General features: G+C 40.1%; 1 long non-coding RNA gene across 4 annotated transcripts in view; it reads left to right on the forward strand.

The window, feature by feature from the left end:
• LOC105082315 (uncharacterized) overlaps positions 1–21572 on the forward strand; it is a 48611-nt gene extending 27039 nt beyond the window's left edge. The window contains exons 3-5 of one of the 4 annotated variants that reach the window (XR_836525.3): positions 6264–6316; positions 12821–12897; positions 21137–21572. This is a non-coding gene — a long non-coding RNA (uncharacterized LOC105082315). Of the gene's footprint in view, positions 1–6263; positions 6317–12820; positions 12898–18135; positions 18970–21136 lie in introns of those variants that run through there. The other 3 variants (XR_006720701.2, XR_012507135.1, XR_012507136.1) reach the window with 3 other exon arrangements.
• Positions 21573–23335: the final 1763 nt, after the last annotated feature.

A 23335-nucleotide genomic window follows, 5' to 3' on the forward strand; every position in this document is an offset into this window, starting at 1 on the left:
CCTTGTTGGAGGAATAGGTTTTTTTTTTTTTGTTTTTTTGTTTTTTTTTTTATAAATGAATGATCAAAGAGGTCATTGGGTCATCAATCTAGTCTTGGTTAGCTAAATATACGTGAAATCAGAGGTCACCTGGAAACCCTTGTGTACCCTGGTGGAGAGAATGAGGACCTGTTAGAGATAAGTTAGGACTTTCTACCAAGAACTAGGTAAATGACCCAGGGAGAACAACTTTGACATTCACCTTGAAATAGTGCCACTTCTTCTGAGACCCTTGGGGCCATACTTAGGTTGGACTTATCTGAGCTCACTGGTGGAGAGACCTGACTGAAGGTTAGAACTCCATGCAAGTGCTGTTTGCAGAAAAGGAAATTTTTGGTATTTATCTTTAAGTAAATTGCTGATTTTAACTGAAATTGCTGAAATTCTTAAGTTCAAGGTGTACTGAAATAAATCCTATATTTGATCAGTGCTTTATTTATTTCAAATCTCTTGCACATATTATTTCTTTAGCTCATCATAGCAGCCATGATGCCTGCAGAATGGACTCAATTTATTCCATAATTTAAAATGGACAAAAAAAGAGTTGTATTAGTCAATGTTCTCCAGAGAAGTAGATTGATAAACTAAAATAAAAATAAAGAGAGAGAGAGAGATTTTAGGGAATTGGCTCACATAATTATAGAGACTGGCAAGTCCCAGCAGTCTGGAGACCCAAGAATGAGTTCATATTGCAGTTCAAGTCCAAAGGCTGGCTGTCTGCTGCAGAATTATTCCTTCCTCCAGAGGACAGTCTTTTTGTTCTATTCAGGCCTTCAGCTGATTGGATGAGGCTCACCTACACTACAGAGGGCAATCTGCTTTATATAAAATCCACTGTTTCAAAAACACTCTCATAGAAGCATCAAGAATACCGTTTGACCACATATCTGGGCATTGTGACTCAGCCAAGTTGATACATAGAATTAACCATCATGAGAGTCCTGCGGTCCAGGACTTGCTCAAGCCAATGCTCAAGAGTTAGTCACAGGATTATTTCTTAAATTCTGGGCTTCTGACATTAGTCCATCATTAGTCCATCAGAAACTTACTGAACACTAGAATTAGGTGATTGCTTTTCATAAATTCTGATGTGGGGAGCAAGACTGGGAAGGAGCTAGCTGGTAGTCAGAAATGTTAATTACTCAGTAACTGCTGAAAGTGAGTGTTAGACTCTACACAGTCAGGAACCATGAAAACCTCAATCTTCCTTAAATAATGTTATGTGTAACTATGTGAGATCACAAAATCATAAACAAACCCAAAACAAGAGAAATAAACTAAACCATCTGCTAAATTTAGAAAGGCACCTGTAGAGATGCAACTTTAGGCCTGGAGTGAGGATTTCATTATGACATCTAGTGCAGATGTGAATAACCCTGGCAGAGGGCAGGGGTGGGCTGGGGGAGACCGGGCTCAGCTGGGAGGCTAGTCTATTCCGGGAAGTCTGATCTATATTGAGGGGCAGGTTTAGGCTTTCTGGCTCCCAGGCAAGCCAAGAAAGCAGGATATCAAGTAGCATGCAGTTCTTTCCTTTTGACCTGGCTCCCATCCCTCCTCATCTTGGCAGGGGTCTCAGGGTCTCACATGGCTCAGCCAAAGCAACTCCCCATCACAATGCGTGTGTGATCCATGGCAAAATTTCATATTCTAAATCCATGAACTGATGATCCTGGGGGTTTTCCTGTCACAATGCTGGCACTGCACAATCTCGCCTATGACCCGTGGTAACAAAGAATACAATTTGTATGAATATTTGAAGACCTCAGATAATCCCCAAACCTAATTTCAAGTTAAAAGCTTTAAGTTTTCAACTTCCTGCTTCATGAAACAGCTTTTCTTTCGGTCAGTTCTTCCTCTAGCCCTCCTGATGGAGACAAAATGGCACACGCAAATGTGTGCCCTGTTTCTTACATCCTCGAAGTGTCCCTGAAAAGTGGGATGTAAATTGTGCATTTTATTTATTTATTTATTTTTACTGAGTCAGTTTATAATGAATTAATTTCTGGTGTATAGCATAGTGATTCAATTATATATGTTCCTTTTCATATTCTTTTTCATTATAGGCCATTACAAGATATTGAATATAGTTCCCTGTGTTATACACTAGGATCTTATTGTATATCTATTTTATATATAGTAGTTATTATCTGCAAATCTCGAACTCCCAGTTTATCCCTCCACTCCCTTTTCCCCACCTGGTAACCATAGTTTGTTTTCTCTGTCTATGAGACTGTTTCTGTTTTGTAAATAAGTTCATTTGTGTCATTTTTTGAGATTCCACATATAAGTAATATCATACAGTATTTCTCTTTCTCTTTCTGGCTTACTTCACTTAGTATGACAATCTCTAGGTCCATCCAGGTTGCTGCAAATGGCAGTATTTATTCTTTTATGGCTGTATAATATTCCCTTTTCATGTGTGTATGTGTGTGTGTGTATACCACAGCTTTTTATCCAGTCATCTGTTGATGAACATTTAGGTTACTTCCATGTCTTGGCTATTGTAAACAGTGCTGCTGTGAACATGTGGGTGCATGTATCTTTTTGAATTAAAGTTTCATCTGGATATAGTCCCAAGAGTGGGACTGCTGGATCATAGGTCAAGTCTTAAATTGTATATTTTAAATGCATCTCAAATGAGGAAACTTTCAGTTTATTAATTGTTCTGAGGTAAAGAGTCCTTTAGTTTTACAGTATTTGTGTTCTAATTTAGCAACCTATAAGGTTCTGATTTTCACAAATCATATTTGCCTAAAGTAGACAGTATTAATAGAAAAATGGGGGGGGGGATACAAACTGTTAAGCAACCACCAAGTGCCAGGTCATATGGTGGACATGGCACACTCAGGGAGAACAAGGCGTGTTGATGTCTCTGCTTCCCAGTAAGTATTTTGCAGCCCAACACCATCGCTAAGGAAAGGCAGTGTGTTTCTAATGAAAGGCAAACTCCAATATTTAGCACTGTTATGGAACAGTAAACGTGCGACTGCTTAAGACGGAATGATGAATCACGTTTCATTTCCCTGCCTGAGCAAGAGAAGTGGCTCCTTGTCCTGCCTTTCCTTCAAGCTCAGCAGATGCTCGCTCCCCCAAAAGATAAAGCATTCTTTGTGCGCTGTGCCCTCAGCTTCCCAGGGTATTGGATGGCAGCTTCCGTATGCAGATGCTGAAAAATCTTTCTGGGAGTGTTTACATAGTAGTTGTCTCTTGAGCACATGTTTATTTTTAGTGATAAATTATCAGAGCTTGTGAGGCTGAAGCCTCAGCTACTTTTTGCATGTGTTTTCTTTCAGTAGCCAAATTCCAGGCCAGGGCACCGTGGACCGTCTATCGGCCATGACAATGATTTCCAGACCTCATCCTCCTATCGTGCCAAGTAATTGAAATTGATTAATGACTTACCAGTTTAACAACAGTCCGTGAGGGCCCACGAAATGCTTATTTTCAGATTATTCATAACCGGAAGTCTACGTGTTCATCACAAAGAGGAAGGAGCTAAAATATTTCTCTTTGTGGAGTTAGAAATCTCAGATCAGTGATCTCAATTCATTGCTCAGCATCTTCAGGGAGTCAGAACAAAGAAAAAGGGTCAAGTCCCAAGACCTGATGGCAAACCGTTCAAATTGCTAATAAGGAGGTGAAGTCTGCCTTGGATGCTTAGAATTCCAAGATGCTGCTTCCAGCAACATCCTTGATACTGAAGGAGAGTGGCAGAGATTGCTCCAATTCTTTTTGGATGAGACTTGAGAGACACAGTGAACTCATACCCTAGAAAGCTGTTCTTCTGGGCACAGCAATTGAAGAGCAGGGCATCTGCACCATGCCCACTGCTTTGCCCCTTGTTACCCTCAGAGATTTAAGGCTGCAGCCCCACTAAACCTCCACACAGGGTTTAAGGACATTAAAGATGTTATTCCCTTTTTAAGTCAGGACTCTTGGTTTCAAGCAACAGATACTCAATCTAACTTCTTATACTTTCAGCTTTATTTCTCATACTGCTTCTTAAAATTTCAGTTACATCAACAAATAAGCCCTGAAAAAACAGATATAGACAAAATGTTTTGCTTATGTCCGTGTGTTTTTGTTTCGTACTTCGCATAATTGAAAGTTTAAGAAATATATCTGCGACTTCAGATGATGTCATCAGTCTCCTGCCTTGGCACTGCTTATCTCTGCCTGGCTCTGTTCCACTTGCACACTCTTCCCTTATGGTGAACAAGTTTGGTCTGTGGTTAGAAATCATTGGAAAAAATAGCTGCTTCTACCGCTGTCCACATATCAACTTGCAAAATAGATTCTGATTGGCTCTACTTGGAGCACATGCACACCTCTGGACCAATCAATCACTATGCCTTAAGGGACATGATTGGATGATCTGAGGAGTCATGCACCCTCAGATGGCCTATGGCCAATGGAGGCTGGGCTGTGTCATGGTTAAAAGCTCCACTGGGATCTCATCATGTCTGGAAGGGGTAGATTCTTAAAGGAAGGGATGATGATAAATTTTTTTAAATGTCCACTACAACATATAAGTGATCCATAAAACTGTAAGTGTCTTAAAAATAAGTAGGAAAAATAAATAGGAGATTGCCAACTGCTACTCTTTTCCACTCATGCCCTTCTTCTGCCATTCAAGGCTGTCCTTGATACTATGCTAAATGTAGGGACTTGGGATTGGTCTAAATAAGTCCTGTGCTATGTATTAGCCTACAACTAGTAAACCTTAGGTTGTTGGTACTTTCACTAAACCTAATCCTTCTTTTAGGATAGTATGCCATCCAGTGATGTTCGGTAGACAAAGATGGGGAGAAATATGAGCTTCTTGGGAGGCAGAACTTGGTTTTTATTTACCTTTGTTTCTCCTGTGACACTGAGCACAGTGTCCAGCACGTGGAGGCCTTAGATCGTTTTTGAATTAAGTCAAGTAGGCAAACATGTTGTTTGGAGGCTTAAAGTCCAAAAGCTAAAGAATGTACATCCTCTGAGAACTTCTAGTTCCCCCTAACTCTTCCATACCAAAAATTTAATTTTTTTTCAGAAGAATTCCCTTTAGTTAAAGACCTTGGAAGGGCCCAAGCATATAACATATGAGGTCAGCATATTGTAAGGGCTGAGTTTCTAGAGTTAGGCCTGGTTTAAAAGTTTCCAATGTCTAGGTTTCTCGAGAAATTAAAAATAGAACTATATATGACCCAGCAATTATACTTCTGTATATTTATTTGAAGAAAACAAAATTTTAAATTTCATTTGAAAAGATATATGCACCTCCATGTTGACTGCAGCATTATTTCCAGTAACTAACACATGGAAATAACCTAAATGTCATTGATGAATGAACAGATAAAGAAAGTGTGGTATATACACACAGCGGGATATGATTTAGCCAAAAAAAGAATTTGTGACAACACGGATGGACTTTGAGGGCATTACGCTGAGTGAAATAAGTCAGAGAGGGACAAATACTGTATGATCTCACTTATATGTGGAAACTAAAGCAAAATAAAACAACACAACATAAAAAGCACTGAGCTCATAGATACAGTCTGAGAACAGATCGGTGGTTGCTGGAGGTGGGGAGTGGGTGAAATGGATAAAGAGAGTCAAAAGGTAAAAAATTCCAGTTATAAAGTAAATACGTCCTGGGAATGTAATGTACAGCATAGTGACTATAGCTAACAATACTGTATTGCATATTTGAAAGTTGTTAAGAGAGGAGATCTTAAAAGCTCTCATCACAAGAAAAACTTTTTCTAAGTATGTATGGTTACATTTGAGGAGTTTTACATTTCTCCCAATGCAAATACATTTAAAGGTAAGATAATTCAACTGAAAAAAAAAAAGCCCAAAGTGGGCCTGCTGCTAATGCTTTATATCTCCCATTTATAAGAGGACTGGTTGGCATAATGCTATATATAGTTAGGCCTGTTGTTATGTATTGATGATTTCCACAGTGGTCCCACTGGAATTATGGGTTGTGTGCTTTTTGGTATATGATCATTCATTTTTAGCATGAACTGTATAATACAAACTTAGAAACATTTGGACTTCTCATAATTTTGAAAATATTTTGTACTGTGATTTTAAAAAGACTAAAATCTAAAATCATATGGAAAAAAATCAGTTCCATATTAGACCACCATGGACCTGAACCTGGTATTAGGACTGGCCTAGGGCTGCTTCCAGCTCAGGGTGTCTAAATGGCTGTCTCTTCTCCTTTCCTACAGGCCTAGGAGATCTGTCTGGTTTCCTCTGGGGAAATAGGAAAGGCATAACTAAGGTAATGGCAAAGAAGTTCTTAAAAGATTTAAAAAATCTTATGAAGTTTTCCTTTAGCAAATGTACTTGCTTGATAATCTCTGTTGGCTCTTCCTCTAGGCCGACAGACTTGTCACAATTAATATGGGTAAAACTCGAGTGGATCTTTTCCTTGCCAAACTTGTCAGTTTGTCACTGATTACCAAACTGTGTTGATGGCACATTTCCACCCAGTCCACCTGACTAGAAACTTGAGTCACCTTTGACTAGTCCTTGTTCTTATCTCTATTTCAGATTAGTCACCAGGTGCTTCCCCAGGATATACCCATACAGCTTCCTGGTCCATTCTTCTCTTTGCTACCAGTGTCACCATCTGATTTAGACACTTAACTGTTTTTCACTTTGACTTTGGTAAGAGTCCGCCACAGCTTCTCTCCTTCCTTCCCTACACTCTTCATTTCCATTCATTATCAGAACACCAAGCTGTATTTTTATAAAACATAGATGTAATCATGTACTCCCTTGCCTAAAAAACAGAAAACAGTCACCCAAGATATCTGTTGATAACTCTAGACTATGCAAAGTCTTATCAGTATTTAAAGACTCCATCATGCAAAGAATTGAGAATCATTACATTAATATTGCAACAAAGTTCATGGAAAAATGAAACTTAAGCAAAATCAGCACAATTTATTAGAACTTGGCCCGGGAAACTGTCCTTAATTACATTGATAGTTATCTCAGAACCCTGTAAAGATCATGACTTCTTATAAAGATATATCAATCTCTAGATATATCTCAAAATGGAGACTTAAAACATAAATTGGTTAAAAGTTAAGTTAAACAGATTATATTATTAAAAGTTAATCGAGTCATTTTTCTATTCAAAATTTATGAATGAGATTACATTAAAAGTGACAAAGATAATTACCACTACTCCTAGTTAATTCCAATCGACTATATATACTTTGAACAACAACAAAATAATGCATAAATTGTTTTAAAGTATTTGAAAGCCTAAGAGAAAAACTTTAAATGCAGTAATGCCTTTTCGTAATTTTCTAATTATGGTAGCATAAAATTGTATGCAATATAGACAATTAATAAACAATTTTTGCCTTCTTATTGTGAAAAAATATTGTTAGAAATACCCAAAAGATTATATGTAAATGTATGTAAATTATCAGCTAATACAATAAATAACAGTGACTCTGCCACCCACCCAAGAACAGGAGAATTTGCTATAATTTCCACAGATCTATTTGCTCCTTTCCTACATAGCCCCACTTTTCCTGCAGAGATAACCCAATCTGAGAAAGTTGTGGTCTTGCTGAGACAGACACTGTGGACAGGAGTGGCTGGAGAAAATGGGTGATAAGATGAGATTTTGGACTTGGATCATATACCTCCTTATTGCAATGAGGCCCCTGTCACTGAGAAGGTGGAGTAATTATAGTGCCTGGCCAAAGGTGGCAATCTAGTGGTTAACATTCTCACCAGAGGTGACTTGGGAAGGTGCACTGGTGGGGTGTGGCACACTAGCTAGTGTGACAATAACAGGCAGTCGAGAAGTATGTGGGGAAATGGTAACTTTAAGAACAATGAGATTAAAAGGCTATTGCTCTGCACTGTTGATGCCCTAGAAAAAGATAATGAAAAGCTGTAAACAATGTATGAGCAGTTTGAAAAGCTAGGTATAAAAAGCAGGTTTCACTGGTAGCTTATAAAAGGCTCTCATAAAGGAGGCCACATGGACACAATTATTGTAATGACTGGCTAGATTGGAGGGGCAGCTGAGGGAGACCACCCTACAAAGACTTACAAAGAAGGGTAACAGAACATGGCATTCTGAGATGCAAAATCGATTGGCAGCTGACAGAGGTACTCCTCAGCTTGTGCTGTCAGAAAAAAGATCAAAGATAAATGACAAAAAAGACTAAAGGTAGTGGCCCCAATAAAAAGTCACAATCCTTTACTTAATTTCTGAACTTGCACCAGTTTTCAAACCTAGAACCCAGAAACCGAAGAGTAGGCCAGATCCCCAGGAGGAGGAACTAGGTTTACCGTGATGAGTATGTGTGGTGATGATTACCCCAGAGCTTCTGCACAGGGACCTATGGCCGTCTACTCTGGAATCTGTACACTCGGGAAAGGGCAATACCCACATATTCCCAGGACCATTGGATAGGTGTCATCATGGCCTATTAGCGTGGAGCACAGTAGGGCTGGTCATAAATGATGTCCTGGCCAAAGTCCACTTAGAGTGGATCCCCTGGGTTCACGGGCTCACCTGGTCCATGGTCATTTCTAGGTCCATGGCCATTTGATCTAGGAATGTATAGCTAGAATTCCTATGTCTGGCAGTTACAATAATTCCCATATTGGATCTTTTGCCTGTGGGGAAGGCCAAATGGAGGCCTCTGAAACTGCTCCTCTGGGGGTGAAAGTAGCGGCTTGACAAACTTTCTCTTAAAGGGCCAGATGACAAATATTTAAGGCTTTATGGGTTTAACAGTCTCTGTTGCAACTACTGAAAGGTGCTCTTGTAGCAAAGAGTAGCCACGGGCATGGCTGTGTTTCCCCAGATATGATTCGCTTCTGCTGGTGACCAGGGGGCTCTGTGTGGGGGACCACTTTGGCCTCCCTGAGGATCTCAAGTAGCACACGGAAGTGGAGGTTCCTTTCACTCTTGGCACAGTGAGCCATGCTATTGTCCATCCAGCCTCAGGTAACCCTGCCCTTTCCAGCTGCCCCAGCTCCTGCTGCTACTTCTAGTCTCAGGTGATTTTGGGGGGACGTTAGGGAAGGATCTCTGAACACATCCCCTGTCTCTTGTGAAGCCAGTCATTCTCAGTGTGTCTTCAAGAGGATTTAGTTGTTTTGCAGCAGGAGAGTCCCTCAGAGCATCTGGTCAGCCATAATGATGGAGGTGATGACCTTTGTTTAAAAAATACAATAGACAAGGATTTATTGGGTCAAATGTGCAAGACTGCATTCTTACTCCACTCATGTTCACATACATGTATTGAGCATGACTATAATAAGAGGGTTTTTTTAAGGTAATCATGTGCTTTAAACATTTTTTTCAAAAATATTTTATCTTTTAATTATGGAAAATTTGAAATGTATACAAAAGAAGAGATCATAGCAAAAGGAGCCTTTCTGTACTTTTCACCCAACTTCAACAATTTTCAATTCATGGCCACGTTAATTTCATCTCTCCCTCCCTCCCTCCTTTTGATTATTTTGAAGCAAATCCAAGACAGCCTATAATTTTATCCATAAATATTTCAATAAGTATCTCTAAGCAATAAAGGCTAATTTTAAAAAACATAACCACAAGAGCAGGATCACCCTAAAGATTTGATAATGATTCCTTTATGTCATCAAATATAGTAGGGATACTAACCCTTTACTGGTGACATCAGATTCTTCCCCTAACTTTGTCATTTGTCTTCACGTTTTGCTTATGGTGTATTTTTGCCATTTAGAAGTTATTTTTATCATATATAGTCAAATACATCAATCTTTCGCCTGAGTACTTCTGGATATTTGAGTTCTAGTTAAGAAAGTTTTCCCCATTCCTGGATTTTAAATTCACCCATGTTGTTTTCTTCTAGTTATTATATAGTTTTACTTTTTTACATTTAAGTTGCCTTCCCATTTATCCTGGTGCTTGGTGTGGGGAACTGATCCAATTTTACATTATTCCTTGTAATTCTCCAATTATTCCTAACCATTAACTAAAACATACATTTTCCCCCTCATTGATTTAAGATGTCAAGTTTATCATACATTATAATCTCATACGCAATTGAGTCTATTTCTGAATTTTCTGTTCCTTTTCATTGGTCTTTCTCGCTCTACATGTGCCAATACCACACAATTTTAGAGTCTTGATAACATATTTTAATAACTGATTAAACTATAGCTCCCCTGCAATGGATTCTTTTAAAAAGGTTTTCCCTTATTATTCTTGCTTGTTTTTCTTACAAATGAATTTTACGATCAGCTTAAAATCCTCATTCTTAACAGATACAGTTTTTTTTTTAAGTAGAAGTATCTTGCTAGTTAAGTTATATTTACTATCTTACTTGCCTATATATAAATCAGTATTTCTCAATGCACTGCAGTGATAGTTATAGAAACCATGATTATATAATATTGTATCCCTTATGTTGAACAATTGCTAGTATTTGTCTTTGCACTAAGCTACAGAAACTATTAACTGAAGCAGAAGGTACTTCACTAATGGCCTCAGTACAAAATGCCTGGTTGTCCTGGGTGTAAGGAATTCTCATTTCACCAACGTGTAAATAAATCCCTCCTTGTTGGAGATCATGTCCTTTCAGTTAGATCGCACAGTGCTGGTTACTTAGTGGCTACTTAGTAAGCATTAGGTGGCTTTTGCATGGCAAATACACATCCTCATTTTATTGTTTATATTTACGAAGAACTTACCAAAAGCAACGGACCGTGTTGAGTGCTGTGCAAGGAGTAATGATGAGTTACACAAAGACTAAAGAGCTTACCTTAGGAAAGGGTAGCTATTTACTTCAGTAATTATCCCACAAGGCCCGTAACTCATCAGAGATGTGTAGATGAATGCTATGGAAAAAGAAAAGAAATTAGCTCCAGCTGGAGGACTGAGCAACCAGTTAGGCTGCCAGAATCTCTTTTCTTATGAGAATGAATCAAATAAGAACACAGCTATTGAGGAATCTAACTTGAATCTAGCTTGTGTAACTGGTTTCCAACAAGAGAAAAGAATGCATGTTCCCTTGTAAAGCAGTCAGTTCTTCCTTCCATATTTACTTACTGGCATGTAGATGTGCCCTGGAAAAGCACATGTTTTTGGCTGGTGAGAAGGTAATGGGTTACTTGTAAGTCATTATCATAAAGAAACCCTTCCTCCAGAATGATATTCACAAAGGATTCCTCCTCTGGATACAAGGCACACCACTGCCTGATTACACCTTGCGAAGAGTTGGTCCACTCTAATATAAGAGGAGGGTGCAGCTCAGATACGGTTTTAAACTGAAATGTATTTCTGATGGCAAAATGAAATGAACTGTGAAAGACAAAGCGAAGCAGAGACATCGACTTTCTAGGGCTGACCTGTGAGCCCAGGCAACAACCAGCCGTGAGCTCCCTTTGTTTTTTCTCTTCAGCAACCTCTTCGTACCCTTAGCTGTGTGTCCAAAAAAGATCGCCCAGCTCTTGAACCTCTGGTGCGGAGGTGAGAGGTCTGGGGAGTTCCGTGCCCGAAGGAGTGGTTTCTGCGGACGTGCTCTAGGAAGACATCAGGTGGAAGCCTCTGAGGGCATCTGAAGGAGCCCCTTAGGCTCTTTCCAGGCTCCCTGCCGCCCGGCTCTCATCCTGCTACTGAGTCTGCATCTGCCGTCCTTTCACTTCAGCTCACGGGAAGGCTGGCTCTTCAGGAGAGATGCCGAAAGCAGGAAAACATCTGTGAGAGGAATCCCTCAATGTCAGGCGTGCCCTTGCCCAAGAAGATGAATTCCTGACTGGTTCTCAGGCAAACAGGCTCTCAGGCAAATAGGCAGAGACACATCTCATACTACATTCCATCAAATGAAAATATCGTTTTATTTATAATTTTATATGCTCAGCTATGATGGTTAATTTTACATGTCATCTTCACTGGACCACGAAGTGCCCACAATCCTGACTAATATACCAGCCTTGTGATACTATTGCTCATTTTGTTGAAATGTTCAGTTTGACACAAATGATACAGATACAAATGATAATCTGATTTATTTTCTTACTACATCCTTGGGAGAGTTATAAAGAGTCAGAGAGGGTGACTTCACCAAAGGAAAAACTATCTGCGGTTGTATGTAACTGGAAATAGATGATTAGGCACATGACTCATATATTAATTTCTACTGGACCGTATTGCATCCTGTGAAACCCTGCTTTCACGTGAAACAGAATCTTTTGCTTTCTGTATCTCTGTGGGGATCTGAAAGAGTTTCTAGTTGTTTCAGGAATTTTTGTGGCACATGAGGTAGATTTCATTACTGAACTCTCACTAGATTTCTCACTTGAGATTTGTCAGTGATATATTAGCCTTCAATATATATGCCATCAAAAGATGTTATGGCCAGAGTGACTGAATAAAAACCACAAGCATCCCATGGTCCAATGTTACTTAATGTATCATCCAAAGAAACCCCACAGTCTAGCATCCAAAGGTAATTAAAGAGCCATTCCCATCTTTAATCATGTTTTTGAAAGACCTTTTATCTTCTGGTTATTGAATGGTGTTACTTTATGATCCAGTTCACAACCTTTGGAAACCTTTCTGAGGTCTCTTTTCCTCTCCAGTGTTCTCAAACACCAAGAGATGAGGAGCTTCTCATTCTTTTAACTCTTCTTCCTCACCCTCTCACCAGCTCTCTTATCCAAGTCTCAGCCCCCTGGCCCTGGTCTCCACCCCACTTCTTCATACATTTCTGGTCCTATTTTTCTCCTGTTAATTTACCTGATTCTGCCCTTACAGAACCTGGAAACTGGAGTGGCAAAGAAAGAAGGCTATTTGCAAAGTAGAGGAGAAAAAGAAGTTGAGAGGACAAAAATGTAAGTCTTTTTCAAGATGAAATCTTAAAATGCTGGTCTGTATTTTCTCTCACTGTCACTCAGAGGTAGCACCGCACCAGGGGTAGGAGCCATGTTAGCTGTTGATTCAAGACCCCAGGGTATGTTTCTTTTTTTCTTTTTCTTTTTTCAATTGAAGTATAGTTGATTTACAATATTATTTTAGTTTCAGGTGTACAACATAGTGATTCAATATTTTTATATATTAGACTCCATTTAAATTTATTACAAAATAATGGCTACATTGTCCTGTGCTGTACAGTATATGCTTGTTGCTTATCTATTTTACACATAGTAGTTTGTATCTGCTAATCCCCTACCTCTCTCCTGCCCCTCTCCCCTTCCCTCTCTCCACTGGTAACCACTAGTTTGTTCTCTATTTCTGTGAGTGTGTTTCTGTTTTGTTATATTTACTCACTTGTTTTATTTTTTAGATTTCACATGTAAGTGATAATAGAATATTTGTCTTTCTTTTTCTGACTTATTTCACTAAGTATGATATCCTCCAGGTCCATCCATGTTGTTGCAAATGGCAGAATTTCATCCTTTTTTTTATGGCTGAGTAATGTATATGTGTGTGTGTATGTATGTGTATGTGTATATTATATATACATACATATATATAATACATACATACATATATATATATATCTCACATCCATTTTATCCATTCATCTGTTGATGAATGCTTAGGTCGTTTCTATATCTGGACTATTGTCAATTATGCTGCTCTGAACGTTGGGGTGTGGGTATGTTTCTTTCACCCACAGTTTTCTGCACAGTGACCTTCGATTGCCCATTGGAAGAAAGCTGGCACATCTCTGAGACTTTGCCAAGCTCCATCCAAATTCTCTTGTGTGTATGCTCATCCTTTTCAATGACCCAAGACACTTGGACCCTTCATCTTACATACAACCAGAGGCTGTGATAGAATGGGAAAAGCCCTGTGCTGGTGCAGGCTGGGACCTCTATTGTGCATACTACTGCCTCATTTTATTTCTAAGACCAACTCTGTGGGATGGGCAGGGGCAAATACAAATATTACTATTCTCATGTTATAGCCCACCAACCAGGCTTGGCATCTCTGATAAATGTTGGTGAGTGCTTCAAAACAGTTGGAAGAGTTGTTCAGGCTAATTGTAATTTTATTAACTCACATTAAGCATCCTGGATAATTTTTCCTTTTTTATACTAAAAAAGTCCATTTTCAGCTATGAAATAAACATCTATTTTTTCCACTAGAAATCATGCACTGCATCTTTTAAAAAATATTGAATTTATAAGCATACTTATACTGTAATCATTTCCTGTGATTACTTTTCATTTTTATGCTAATAAAACTAGAATTTATGTAGTGCATTATTTTTCTGTTGTGCTTCTATTCTGATAAATACAGAAAAAGAAAAAAGACCCCAAAACATCTGACAAGGGCCATAAATACACCTTTTTAGCATCCTTATTAGTAAAACAGTCTTTATTCTCTCTTCTTTCTCTCTTTTTCACTCTCTTGCCTCATGAGAAAAAATCTGTAGTATTTATAGATACTACATAGGTTTATAAATACATTTATATATAGAAATAAGGTAGATATGGACCTTCATTCACTAAAGAACAAATCATTCATCAGTTTCTGTGAATCTCCTAAATTGACAGCCTGTTCAAATACATGACCTGACCTTTACTTGGTCTGTGAGATCTTGGAGGTTACAGACTCACCTCTCAGTGAACTGATTGCTCTGATTGACACAAATTACCTTTGGGCAACAATAAGTGTATAAGGGAGACACTTAAATGCACGACCCTTGACAGCCGAGGAATGTACCTGAGAGGAAATAAAGAGCCGTGGCCACAACAGCTCAGATGTCTGTGCTGTGAACGCTGGCCAAATGAGGTTTCTACAGACACCCCCATGTCTCATGAGATGGTGAAGGGGACAAACTAAGGGTCACATTGAGGAGGTGGGATTTAACTCACAGTTGCTCAGCATTGTTTTTCCCACTTAAAATTTTACTTTAATAATCAGATTTGAGGTTTTGTTTTTTCTGACCAGAAAAAACAAATCAAGTTGAAGTCTGTGGAAGAGTTTGCTTCCCTCACGAAGAGGTCCAGGAAGCTTCTGGTCTAGGTACATATATGAAGAGTAGCCACCTCAGGGAGCTGAGTTTGTCTTCAATTTTTTAAAATAAAGGATGGAATAAAGATAGCATCGAGAAAAGCCCCAGACTGATAAAGATTTCTGAGAAGAGCACTCAGACTGCGTCACCCCTCCCGTAGACGCTGGCCTGCCCTGGAATCCTCTGGCTGCTGCCTAACTGCCTACTGTCTCTCCCTGTTCCCTAACATCCCCCTGCCTCACCCCAGTCTTGGCTCAGTGCTGCTTCATGGCAAAACACAACAGCTACTTGTTGATTAACTGACTCCCCAAACCCCTTTGGTCTCAAAGTGCGCCGGCATCTGGTATGTGGGTCAGACTTGAAAATATTAAACAATATGTATGTCATTTTTCTCCCCTGTAAACTGCGTCCTCTGACAGCCATGGTAGCTCCAGGGAAGGGATGGGTAATGACCTCAGAAGAGATGGATGTGGCTGGAGCTGCTGCTAGCCCTTACGTGGCTCTTGTGCAAACTAGAACAAGGACCTTCTTGCTCTCAGGAGACACAGCCCAGGGCCAGGGCTCCTGCTGAGTGAGCAGAGGGCAGGCTGGATTTCAAATCCTGCTCGTTGTCCACATTCTGTTTGACTGCATGTGGTGGTCCCTGATATAACAGGACTAAACCCTGCTAAACTGGAAGAAGGAAAAAAAAAAAAATCTCCTCCTTCTGGTCCTCAGGGTATTGTGGGGATGAGAAAGACAGAGGTACCAGAGGCATCAACCATGAGTCCTGATCCTTCCTATTTGGAGAAAACCCCAGAGGGTGAGACATTTTGGATATGATGAGGGGAAAGCCCGAAGAGGAGAACATTTACCCCTGTTCCTATTTGGGATTCTGGGAGGACACTCCCTTGCAGCACATACCTTGTAGTCACTGTAAAGGGACGACAGTGTGGCTGGGCAGGGAGGGAGATCATGCTAGCATTGCTCTGTTTTTGTGTGGCGTTGCTGAGATCTGAATGGTCTGCAAGGTCTGTTGGCGCACATGGGGACTGAGAGTGTGGCTGGGGAACCTGCCAGAGGGACTCATCACCACAGGGACATAGTGACCTGCACGGAGTGCCATCCAGGGTGGCCATCAAATGGAAGTCCCAACCAAACTTAAGGGGATGCTGCTACCAGCGAGATACTTGGGGGTGTATCCACAGCAGAGATGTGGGTTATGTGCTGGCTGAGCCAGGGCAGTCACTGCCAATTCCGGAGCCCTAGATCAGCACCCAGTGCCAGCTGGGCGCCCCGCAGCCAGGGGCCATGGGCTAAGCGACCAGGCAGCAGGCAGACAGGTGTGAGGCCTCGATGATCAGCTCTGGGGTCCTCCCTTCTCTTGCCACTAGGAGGTAACACACCCTACTTCTGTTCTCCTGGACTCCATCCCCTCAGAGAGGAATAGGACATCTGAAAGAATAGCATTTGCCTGATAAAGATTGATTTATCTAGAGAGCCTGGTTAAATTATTGGATGAGACTTTGTGGACTAGGCTGGAACTTCATGTTGTCCCCCTTAGACAGTGGGACAGAGGCTTAGAAGAAAGATTGGATCAGCTCTAGGAGATAAAGAAACTATTTTGTTTCTTACCTGGATTTGTGGACTTGGTCCCAACTTCACCCTCATTCCACATCCTCCCCCCAGCCATCACGTAGCATGGGTGGAACAGGAAAATCGAGGGTTGGGGGACTTGGCCAAAACCAAGCATCCGGTTGCTGCTGAAGCTTGGACTTGAACCTGGGCCCTCTCATCCAAGTCTAGTCTCTGGTTTCCCTCAATGCCGTGAACACACTGACATGGATCTGGGAAGAAATGTTTACCCAAGTGTCTTTGGTCAAGTTCCCCGGAAGCTACCCTGAGATGAGGGTTTATGTGCAAGTGAAATATTAAGGACTGGCTCTCAGGAGAAAGCAGGAAAGGAGCAGGGGAAGCAGGACAGGGTCGGGGGGAAGCCAGCAGTGGGGGAGCCCCACCTCAGCCTAAGCATACCTAAATCACCCCTGCGTTGTCCACCTCTGAGGAAGGGAGCTGGCTTTCACACTCCAGCACCAGTCAGGCATGTACAGGCACGTCTAGTTTTCTGTACATGAACCCAAAGAGACCCTAGAAGCCCAAGGGCCATCCTCCGAAGAGGGCTGCTGGCGGAAGCTATTGGAAGCAAAGCACAGGAGGGCTGGGGGTGGTAAAGAATGAATCAGGAATCCAAGGAGATCTGGGATGACCTTGGGAGCCCCCGACTGTGTCTGCTCTCTCTCTCTTTCTCCCACTTTGTTGTTTAAGGCTACCAGCCATTATTTCTTGGGAAGAATAGTCCTTTATTCCAAGATTACACTCTTCCTGCTTTTTTGTTAGTCGTGTTGCTCCTTTTATGAAGACCCTGATGATCGTGGATAGTAAGACATGGTCTTGTTGTTTGAAAGTCTTATTTGGGCAATAAAAGTTGGCAACTTATTTTTGACATATTACTGGTCCATGAAACCCCAAAGTCTGGGAACCAATGCAAGAGTCCACATCACTTCTCTTTTTCGGTTGGTTTCCAAAGTACTTCCTAATCATCTCTCTGTGATTTAAAACAGACAACTAAAACAATAAAGAGTTTGGGATCCATCTCAGTCATAATTGTGTAAACACAGCTCTTCCTCCCAGGAGGGCCTCTGCAGCCATCAGCAGGATGCATTTTCCCATGTAACTTGCAGGCAGTGAGCGGGGTGAGGGGAAAATTAACCCAGAAGGAGGGTCACAGGAGCATCACCGCTCCTCCATGAATCCCAGGCTGAGCAGGACTGGCTGAGGTCACAGGTTGGGGAGAATCCTTCTACCCTCCCAATCTCACCGAGAAACCCCTAGAAGCTCCCAGGATGTGAGTGTAGGGGCGGGGGGCTACGTGCTGCAGGAGCACCAGAGAGTGGTGAGGAGGGATAATTGTGATCAGAGGGCAGTAAATGTGAAAATTAGAAGTTAGTCAGTCTGTGTCATTTCCTGCTCAAAGAAATAAGTTGCATCACCTTAATATTCTTCCCAGTGACAAATTCTTCGAGCTGACAGTGGTTTTTTTTTTTTTTTTTTCTTCTACTTTACCAAGAATGACTGAGTTTTCCATTTGGATAAAGCTTCATGCGTTTCTCATCTGCCAGCTGAAAATTGCAAACAAGAAAATTCTATTCGCTGGAGCAGTTCCTGGAGAGGAGGAATAGTTTCAGTTGATCAAAAGAGTTTATAGCGCCTGATGGTTTTTACTTTGAACTTTAAGAATCAAAAATTTATTTGTGTAAAGGAGTTTGGCTGATTATTCAGTTCAATTATATACTATTGACTCCAGGAAAATGTGTGACAATAAAGATATTCTAATGGTCTCATTTTAATGAGTCATAATCGGTATTTCTATCTTGATTCCGTATGATTTGGTAGAAAATTTTATTTAAAACTATGGCTTGGGATACAATTATATGTGTAAGACTGGTTTAGTGAATTAATATTATATTCAACTAATATTTATTGTGTATCAAGTGCGTGCCGGGCACAGTTCTAGGTGCTAGGATGTGGCAGTGAACAAAACCATTAAAGCTATAGTGCAGTAATTGCCAAAGAGTTAAGCCAGCATTTCCTGTGAAATTGCCTTTGAAATAAAGTATTTTCATGGGGACAATCTAATGTTATACGATGCAGAAATTGAAAGTTACCAACAAATACAGAATTGCAATTATTTTGTCCCTAAAGTAAAAAAGAAAGTTCCCTCCAAGGCAGAAAAGATCATATTTTAATACTGGTGCATAATAGATGAAATCTGCTCTCAAAATAAGTAATGCATTTAAATAGAAAATAATTTTTGAAGTTCATAAGTTCCCAAGTCTTAAAGATTTAAATAGCCTAGGGGTCAGCAAAAACCCCTAGATTTCATCAGCCAGATGAAGACGAGGAAATTATGTCGAGGAAAGCCCTGACTTCCTTCCCCGGGACAGAGGTGACCTGTAGATTTGACTTGTAGATTATCTAGAAAATTGTCTTAGTTCTCTACCTTTAAAGATGACCTGAGAGATAAGCTAGATCACATGAAACCTATTTAGTGTCATTTGGTTCTCTGGATTTGTTAACAACATAAGGAGATTTACCATTAACTGCATCAAATCACCAGATCAGGGATTGTGAATCTGTTGAGGTCATGGTGCTGAAATCTAGAAAATCCCTAAAGAGCTTCTTGTCAAGGATGCTGGGTGGACCAGAGGGAGCAGCAGGCAGGCTCCTTGCGGCAGACGGCGTTATGGAATGTGACCTGTGCCTTGCTACATCAGGCTGATGATGCCATCTTTTTCTCTCTAAATATATATTAATCTGCAGTATTATTTTCCCACATGATGCCAGTAAAGGGCCTTTCCATTATTTTAGAGAGGGCCAAACTCAATCTACAGAGGGCTTTCTAAGCAAACATGGAGTTTCATAAGAATAATAATGCTTCTCTAACCCAAAGGGATCTGCTGATGAGTAATTAAAAAAAAAAAAAATCCTCAGAGTCACTTGTGAAGTTCCTTTTTGGGTCCTAAAGTTTAATTTAATAATAGCATTTGCTGTACACTTTCCATATACCAGACATTTCCCCAAGTACTTTACACTTATTTAATCCTCAAAATCCTATAGCATGGCTACTCCTATTTTACAGAATTAATGGAGGATTTTGAGAGGTTAAACAAATCACCCAGAATCACCTACAGAGTAAGAAGAAGAGTCAGGACGTGGAACAGGTCCACTTGAGGCCACACTGATGCTACTAGAAAATGGAGTCAAATTCCAGGATCATAAGCCAACTCCTGTTAACTTGGAGAAAATGATGGGATCTCTTCCTCTAAAGTCAGTTCCCTCTCTCAGCTCCTCTCCCATCCCACTCATACAGCATAACGACGCGATTGTGCCAACAGTGTGGATTTCTCCGTTGAATAAACGCTCACCTAGCCAGCTGGATCCCGCACCTAGCAGCTTCCTCGTACAAATAAACATTCGCTATTTATAACATTAATTACTCGGTACAGCACAATTCTTTTAGGAAAATGTATGATGTGTGTTCAAAAAAGCATTTCTTCCCCCACATAATCATGTTAATCAAAAGAGTTGGCAAGAGATCATAAGAACATCATAAGCTTTGCATAGATGTTAAGAAAAATAAAAATACAACTGAATTTAAAGAGGGTGTGTTCATTTCAGAGATGTTTTTGCTTCTTAATGATCATTCTTCCTTTAAGATCAAGAAGCTGTGTTTCTGATGAGGATAGTGCTAGTCTGTCTCCAAATGCTACTCTTTAGTTCAACTTTCCAAGTGACTCTATAATTTGAAAATAACATTGTCAGAAAAAAAAGCCCACATATCACTTTAAAGTTTTGTGTACCTGTGGGTTTAGAAGGGTTGTTTTTTTTTTTTTTGAGTAGAGATTTAAAAGTAAATTTAGAATTTCTGAAGAAGCTTTTAGAATTTAAATGTTTTTTTAAGAGAAAATTGAGTTCAGTATTGACAGTTGCATAAAAGAGAAAAAGTTGAATCATTAGTTTTCAACTTACTCAATATTAAAAATACCTAAACCCTTATCAACTATGGCTGGTATTTCTATAGGCAGTCATCTTCCAATTTCAAAAATATGTACATTTAGAGAATATATTATTCAATAATAATTTGCAATACTTGCCTACTTCAAATATACTCCAAAATTTCCAGCAAAGATACTTATACCCAGAATTTAAACTAAAAAATGTATAGTATTGAAAAAAATAATCCCTGGGCTAGTGCACACAGGTTTGGGGTACAAAGTGGCTACCAACTACATGCGACCTTAGCTATATCATTTAACTCCTCAGAGCTTCACATGCGCCATTTCTAAAGTGAAGAGCTAGATCTAGTGGGTCACAATCCACTAGTAGGCTAAGAAATCAAGTTATGTGATAAACTAGTGATTTAACAAAACAAAAATAAAGAGTAGAAAGTATCTGCATTATGCAGCAAAGGAAAAAGTATTATTTTATGTAACTTTTGTTTCAGATACACATATACACACTGTGTGTGGTATACTGGAATATGATGTAAATTGTATTTTATTCTGTAGATCACCATCAAAAAAGTTGGAGGAATGCTGAGGAAGATGACTTCCAGGGTGCATCTCGTTGACACTCGTTACTTGTTGTGTAAGTGACGTTGTGACAGAGACTGCAAACAAATTGTCAACCCCAATTAATGCTCCCCTCTATGTCATAAAGTCGTGGCTGCATACCCAGGACTACAATTCTTAGCTCCTTTTCCTATAAGATGGGACCACATGACTTGTTCTCGCCAATAGGTGTAAGTGTTTCTCGCACTCTTCTTCCCTTTCTGCCTTGGCTCAATACAAACGTATCATCCTTGGGGATGCAGTGTTGAATGAAGATGGTGGAGCCAGAAGATGGAAGGAGCCTGGTATTTCAAATGTTGCCTGGAAAATAGCCCTTACCTTTTGGGGACACCTATTTTTGCTTTCACATGAGCAAGAAATAAAATTCTATTGATTTGGGGGCCATTGTACGTGTTGAGGGTCTGCTTGTCTCGAGAGTGTAACCTTCACTAATCCAGAGGCATCTAACAGCTGGAGGTTCTGAATTACTGGTATCATTTCCATGTCCCGCATGTTAAAGAGCTAATAGAATATGTGTTCAGTAGTTTTGTGTTTTGGTAACCCTTTTGACCAAAGTCTTCTGGACACATATTAGTTTCCTCTGTCTAACCATCAAAATGTTAGAGGATAGACAGAAAAGACTTCTGCTGCGATGCCCTCTTAATAGCGATTAGAAAAATAGGCAAATAAAAGATAACCTATTCCATCACCTAAAGAAAATCATAGTAGGTTTAGCTTCATTTCTCTTTTTTTAAAGTAATGTTTTGTGTTTCTGTGATCCTTCATAGTTTACAAAGCACTTGTCCATATAAAATATATCACTCGATTCTGCCAACAATTCTCGTGGTAAGAAAGCAAGAATGAATTGCCCCATTTTACAGGTGAGAAAATAAAGGCTTTGTGAAATTAAGTAATTTAAAGTTTGCACCAAGAATAGCAGAGCCAGTACCTCAGTGCCACAAATTTAAAGTCCAAATCCTTGAGGTCATATAGGGCTGGATCTCGTTTGCTGCTGTATTTCCAGCACCAGCCTGGAACATGATAAGGGTCTGGGGAATGTAGATCTCATACCCCTTCCCCTGGTTTGGTCTCAATCACCTGCTATCTTTGTGGCAGGAAGAAACATCTTTTTCTTTACATCTAACAAGGGGCACTGACAGCAGACCTGAGAGCTGAGTCAATTGAGTTCGTGTTAGAAAGTGAGAAGTGGAGTGGCGCACATTCTGCTGATTAAAAAGAGTATTTTTTTTTTTTTGGATTTAATGAGATTTAAACATTTTTCACGGTTTTCCAGGGAATTCAACACTCCTTTGGAGTGGTAACATTTGTTTTAAGCCACATAATGACAATACACACAGTGTTGTTAAGCATTAAATGAAAGAAAAAATATCCACTATCATTTTTGCACATTTAAATATAAGATGGTGTAAAACAGGGCAAAATGCACCCAGATTTTCTGGGGGGGCAAAATGTTCTTATTAACGAAATGCCAAATCATAAGTAGACCAACGGGCTCTGTTTCATTCGCTTTTTGGAGCCTTGTTTACACTTACTGAGGTGGCTGTTGAGGTAAAACAGAAGAGCTTTTGATTTTACCAGTTGAAAGAACTTTTCCAGAAGTCACAAAAAGATTAAATGCTGGGCCCCACATAACTATTTCAGAAATGGTATTTTTGTAGCTATGTATAAATAAAGCCATTTCCAAAGCAGAGGTCTCTGTAGGAAACTTCAGACCAGGCTTTCCATTATTAAGTATGTCTATGAGCTGAAAAGTTTCCTAGATCCAAACCTGGCCTGTCTAGTTATTTTTGGACACCGTGGAGTCTCCAACTTGCAAGGGAATGTCTGCAGCGTTCGTTCTGCTGGGTCACAGGCAGCTGTAACACAGCCCAGAGACGATCCTCCGAGGAGTGGGGAGCCGGCACAGCCTGTCCACTTGGGGCACATCTTGTAGAGGAAGAACCCAAACAGTCACAAAATCCACTCTTGAGTGATCTGGAGCTTGTCTGAAAATTTAATAGCTAGAGTTGGAGGTAACTCAGTCCACTGCCATGGGAGAGTCTGGGGGTTCTGAAGGTGGTGGCTGGGAGCTTGGAGTTTATGGCAAATGTTTTTGTAACTGGGACATCTCTCAAACTGGTTTGTGAAGAAACCTTT

This window comes from Camelus bactrianus, chromosome 5 (assembly GCF_048773025.1).
Source record: "Camelus bactrianus isolate YW-2024 breed Bactrian camel chromosome 5, ASM4877302v1, whole genome shotgun sequence".
NCBI classification, from domain to species: Eukaryota; Metazoa; Chordata; class Mammalia; order Artiodactyla; family Camelidae; genus Camelus; species Camelus bactrianus.